This window comes from Arachis hypogaea, chromosome 14 (genome assembly GCF_003086295.3).
Source record: "Arachis hypogaea cultivar Tifrunner chromosome 14, arahy.Tifrunner.gnm2.J5K5, whole genome shotgun sequence".
NCBI lineage: Eukaryota > Viridiplantae > Streptophyta > Magnoliopsida > Fabales > Fabaceae > Arachis > Arachis hypogaea.
The window spans coordinates 44,844,665-44,850,664 of NC_092049.1; positions in this window are offsets into that span (position 1 = coordinate 44,844,665).

The window sequence follows — 6,000 nt, forward strand, 5'->3', positions numbered from 1 at the left end:
CTCAGTCTCAAGCTTTTCACTTGACACCTTCACGCCACAAGCACATGGTTAGGGACAACTTGGTTTAGCCGCTTAGGCTAGGATTTTATTCCTTTTGGGCCCTCCTAACCACTAATGCTCAAAGCCTTGGTTCCTTTTACCCTTGCCTTTTGGTTTAAAGGGTTACTGGCTTTTTCAATCTGCCCTCATTTTCCTGCATTTTTGGGCAGTAATGGATTTTTCTGCTTTTTTTTCCGCCACTTTTTTCTTTCTTTTTCGCATGCATATAATTTTTTTTCTTTTGCAACATGCTTTTTCTTTTGCTTTTTGCTACTTTTTCTTGCTTCAAGAATTAATTTTATGATTTTTCAGATTATCAACAATATTTTTCCTTTTTCCTTATTCTTTTAAGATCTAACATTCATAAATTTCAACTTCAAATATGCACCGTTTATTTCATACATTCAGAAAACAAAAGCATATGACACCATATCAAACTAATTAACTACTCTTATTTTTAACTTGAAATTCATGTATCTCTCAGTTCTTTTCAAATAAAAATTTTTTTTTATTTAAGCAAGGTAAGGGATATATGGAACATTTTACATCTTTAAGGCATCAATGCAAATGATCATGCAACTAGAACAAGAGAGCAGATAAACAGACAGAAAATAGAAAAATAACATGAAGGGAGTAAAAGAGAACGAATCTATCTGAATTATGGTGGCCGGTGCTCCTCCTTGAGGATCCCGTGTAGTGCTTGATCTCTTCTATGTCACTCCTTTGTCTCTGTTGAGGCGGCTGCACAGGCTTTTGTGCATTTTTCCTAGTTTGCTCCATCCTCTTCTTCTATACTTAAGAGTGGTAGAAGTCACAAAGGAGAGCTTTTACAACCCCAAACTTAAGAGTTTTGCTCGTCCTCAAGCAAAGTAGAGTAGAAGAAGGTGGGGTAGGTGGAGCTTCTGTGGGACCTACAAGTCCTGAGAGGTTGGGAAATCCAGTTTCCCTACTTCTCTACATTGGTGTTTGAACACCCAAAGGCTGCTCCCTGGCTGGCGTTCAACACCAGCAATGTTCCCCTCTTGAGTCGTTGAACGCCCAGGAGGGCTTTCTCGCTGGTGTTCAACTTTAACACTCCACTTGGAGTGTTCTATTTTCACTGCTGTGAAATCTGTCTCTTGATTGATGCACATAATCATGACTCTAACAACTGAAAGGAAAAAAAAAACGAAAATAAATGGTTGAGTAAAGTTGGGTTGCCTTCAAACAAGCGCTCTTTTAAAGTCACTAGCTTGACCTTCAGCTCCTTACGGAGGTGAGTATGGGCTCAGATTTTTGCCACTTACAGTGAATTTTCTGCCTGTCCTCTCATGAATGAGCTCTACATGCTCTTGAGATAGGACACAGCTCACTGTATGTGGAAGGGTTGGCTTCTTAGTGAAGACAACTCTCATGCCAGGTGAGAGGCCTTCAGTTGGGACTTTCTTGTCCCTCCAGCCTTTAGGTACTTTCTTCTTAGTACCTTTGTGCTTAGAGCTTGTTGAGGGCTGCCTAACACTAAACTTAGAATTGATGTCTGGGGGCTCTGCAGAGCTCTGTACAGAAAGAGAGGGTTGGCACACTAGGTGTTACACTGTTATCTCTCTTTTAGAGGGAGAGCTAGGATGAGGCATCTTGAATAAGATGTGATCCTCTTCTAACTTTAGGGTTATTTCTTCCTTAGCCACATCAATGATAGCATTAGATGTGGCTAGAAAATGCCTTCCAAGGATGACACAATCATCCTCATCCTTTCCTATGTCTAAGACTATGAAGTTTGCAGAGATGTAGTGGTTTTCAATTTTAACCAAGACATCCTCCACTAAGCCATATGGCTTTTTCATGGTCTTGTCTGCCATCTCTAAAGAGATGTGTGTAACTTGTACCTCAAGGATTCCCAAATTCTCCATTACAGAGAGTGTCATGAGGTTGATTCTTGACCTTAGGTCACACAGAGCCTTTTCAAAGGTCATGGTGCCTATGGTTCAAGGAATTAGAAAGCGTCCAGGGTCTGGAAGCTTCTGAGGTAGCTCTTGCTGAACCAAAACATGGAGTTCTTTGGTGAGTATTGGAGGTTCTTCCTCCAGAGGCTTTGTACCAAATAGTTTGGCGTTCAGCTTCATAGAGCTCCTAGGACATGAGCAACTTGCTCTTCCCCAGTGTCTTCATCCTCACTTGAGGATGAGTAGTCATCAGAACCTATGCATTGCAGAAGTGCATTCAAAGGAACCTCAATAGTCTTGATGGTTTCCTTTGGTTCTAGGCTAGAGGATTCTTGAGTGGGTGATGAATGGACTTTTGACGGTTTAGAATTCCACAATAAATTCTCGTTGCAAGTATAGTTTCCAAACCAATCAATAATCCTTTCATACAAAAATTTGTTTGTCACAAGTAACAAACCCCTAAAATCTATAAACTGAAGTATTGGAACCTCGGGTCGTTCTCCCTAGGAATTGCAAACAAATGTTCTTGTTATTAGTTATGAATTGTATGTTTTTGGGGTTTTTGATAAGAGACATGAAATATAAATGACAAGGAAGTAAACTCATAGCTAAAAAGACCCTGGCAAAGTTTGGTGGTCAAGGATCTCTATCCTAATCACTAACCACAACATGAGAATTGGCAAGGATCTACCCCACTAAGTCATCCTCTAACTAATAAAGGAAAGTCAAGTGAGCTATGTCAATCCAAGACCATAAGTCCTAGTTCTCCACCAAATCAATTAGTGAGATCTAGCGTTAATGGCTCCCAATCTTCAATCACTTGGACATTAGTAACTCAAGAGTTCCTAAGTTACCTTCCCAAGCCAAGAGGAACAAAATCTACACTAAAATCCAACCAAGCATTTTATCAAACACTTGGAAGGCATTAAAAGAAAAGCATAGAAAAATTGCAAGGAAAGTAAATCTACACTACTCAATTGCAAGGAATTAAACAACAACAAATCAAATGAATAATAAAGGAACATGAATCATAAATTGCAATAAAATAAAAATAGAAGAAACAAAAATGCATCAACATAAAAGTAAAGAATTACATGAATTAAATGCAAAACTAGAGAGAGGAGAAGAAGAGGAACAATAATTGATAAAGGAAAAGTAAATCAAAGCATGAATTAAACCTAGATCTAAGGAATTCTAATCTAGATCTAAAACCTAATCCTAATCCTAGAGAGAATTGAGAGCTTCTCTCTCTAAAACTACTCCTAAAGCTTAAACTATGACTAATGATCAAAAGTATATCAATTCCCCTTTAATTTTTGGCTTAAATAGCATCATAAATGAGTTGGATTGGGCCCACAAGGCTTCTAAAATCGCTGGCCACGAGTTGCATTTAGTAAATGATGTGCACCCATCGGTACGTATGCATACCGTGCGCGTGCGCGCCCCTATGCGCGGTATAACTATGGAAAATCTTATATTGTTTCGAAGTCCCGGATGTTAGCTTTCCAACACAACTGGAACCGCATCATTTGGACCTATGTAGCTCATGTTATGGCCGATTAAGTGCGAAGAGGTCGGCTTGACAGCTTTTGCGATTCCTTCATTTCTTCATGAGTTCTCCATTTTTACATATTTTTCCTTCATTCCCATGATCCAATCTTTGCCTCCTAAATCTAAAATCACTTAACGAACATATCAAGGTATCTAATGGAATCAAGGTGAATTAAATTTAGCTATTTTGAGTCCTAAAAGCATGTTTTCACTCTTAAGCACAATTAAAGAAGAAGTTATAAAACCATGCTATTTCATTGAATAAATGTGAGGAAAGGTTACCGAAATGCTCTAAATTCTTCACAAGATAAACCCTACAAATGGGGTTTATCAGTGGGCTTTGAGCACTCAAAGGGTGTGCTATAACTGGCGTTCAACGCCAGTCCCTCTAGCATTCTAGGCGTTGAACACCCAGTAAAGGCTTCTTCACTGGCGTTCAATGCCTTCCCGTTCTCCTTCAATTCGGCCTCAACCTCCATGGTTATGGCCTTGCACTCTTCTCTAGGATTAACCTCAGTATTTCTGGGAAGAGTGTTAGGAGGGATCTCAGGAATCTTCTTACTCAGTTGACCAACTTGTACCTCTAAATTTCTAATGGAGGACCTTGTTTCATTAATGAAACTATGAGTGGTCTTAGTGAGGCTAGAGACTAGAGTGGCTAAGTCAGAAAGGCTCTGCTTAGAGGTCTCCATATTCCCTTGAGAAGATGGGAATGGTGGTCTATTGTTGAACCTATTCTGGTTCCTACCACCTTGATTGAAACCTTGTTGAGGTTTCTGTTGATCCTTCCATGAGAGGTTAGGATGATTCCTCCATAAAGGGTTGTAAGTGATTCCGTAGGCTTCTCCCATGTAATTTACCTCCTCCATGATGAGTTGATCAGGATCATAAGCTTCATCGTCAAGAGAAGCTTCCTAATTACTGCCAGGTGCAGTTTGTTGAGATGTTGAGAGATCATATTGAGCTGTTGGGTCAAGATCTTATTCTAAGCTAGGATGGCATTCAAAGTCTCAACTTCATGAACTCCTTTCTTTTGAGAGGTTCCATGATTTATAGGATTCCTCTCAGAGCTGTACATGAATTGGTTGTTTGTAACCATCTCAATGAGCTCTCTTGCTTCTGTAGGCATTTTCTTCAAGTGGAGAGATCCACTTGCAGAGCTATCCAAGAAAATTTTGGATATCTCAGACAAGCCATCATAGAACACGCCTATGAGGGACCATTCTGAGAGAATGTCAGGAGGACATCTCTTGATCAGCTGCTTGTATCTTTTCCAAGCTTCAGAGAGGGATTCACCTTCTCTTTGTCTGAAAGTTTGTACTTCCACTCTAATTTTGCTCATCCTTTTAGGAGGAAAGAACTTAGCTAGAAAAGCATTTACAAGCTTTTTCCAAGAGTCAAGACTCTCTCTTGGTTAGGCATCCAACCAAAACTTAGCTATGTCGCTTAAAGCAAAAGGGAAAAGCATGAGCTTGTAGACTTCAGTATTAACTCCATTAGTCTTCACAGTATCATAGATCTGTAAGAATTCTGCCAAGAACTAATGTGGATCTTCCATTGGAAGTCCATGCAACTTGCAGTTCTACTACAGAAGAAAGACTAACTGAGGCTTAAGCTCAAAATTGTTGGCAACAATGGCAGGTACAACAATGCTTCTGCCATAAAAGTCAGAGGTAGGTGATGGGTCCATATTTGATGGTATATTTTGACTCAATTTGGATGGATTCTAGCACATGAACTCACACTTAAGCACCAAAATAGCATACTTTTGTGTTTGATCCCTGATTTGAACTCAAATGTGAAAACATGTGTTTTAATGCTTAGATTAGTGATTTTTAATTCCACTTTTGTGTCATTCGATGCTATGATATGGTTTGTGAGTGATTTCAAGCCTTGGAGGCAAGAATGGATAGCCAAAAGTGGAAGAAGGCATGTATAAGGGAGAAAACATAAAGAAAACAAAGAAAAGTACACACAGCGAAGTGTGCGTTCGCACAGCCCTGCGTGTGTGCACACAAGTGAGAATTTCCATGTGTGCGTGCGCACAAGTACCCGTGCGTACGCACAGGAGCCAAAACAGCCAAGTGTGCGCACGCACACACCTGTGCATCCGCACAGGTCCCTGCACGTGATTTTATTAATGAAATGTGTGATGTACATTTTCTGAGGGCTTTTGGCCCAAATTTTGAAGGCTTGGAGCTGAATTTGGAGTGCTATATAAGGGGGATTCAACACATATCAAAGAGAGCTCACTTTTAATTAGGTAGTAGTAGTATAAGAAGCTTCAATAGGAGTAGGAGTAGTGTAGAGTAGATTGCTCTATTAGGGTTTCATTTCCATTTCAATTATAGCATTTTATAGCAAGCTTTGATCTTTCATTTTGCTTCCTTAATTGTAAGTACTCTCAATTTCCTTTTAATTAAAGCACTTTCATTTCCTTGGTTCAAGTTACTTTGTTCATATTTCCAATTTTGTGTTTCTTGATGTT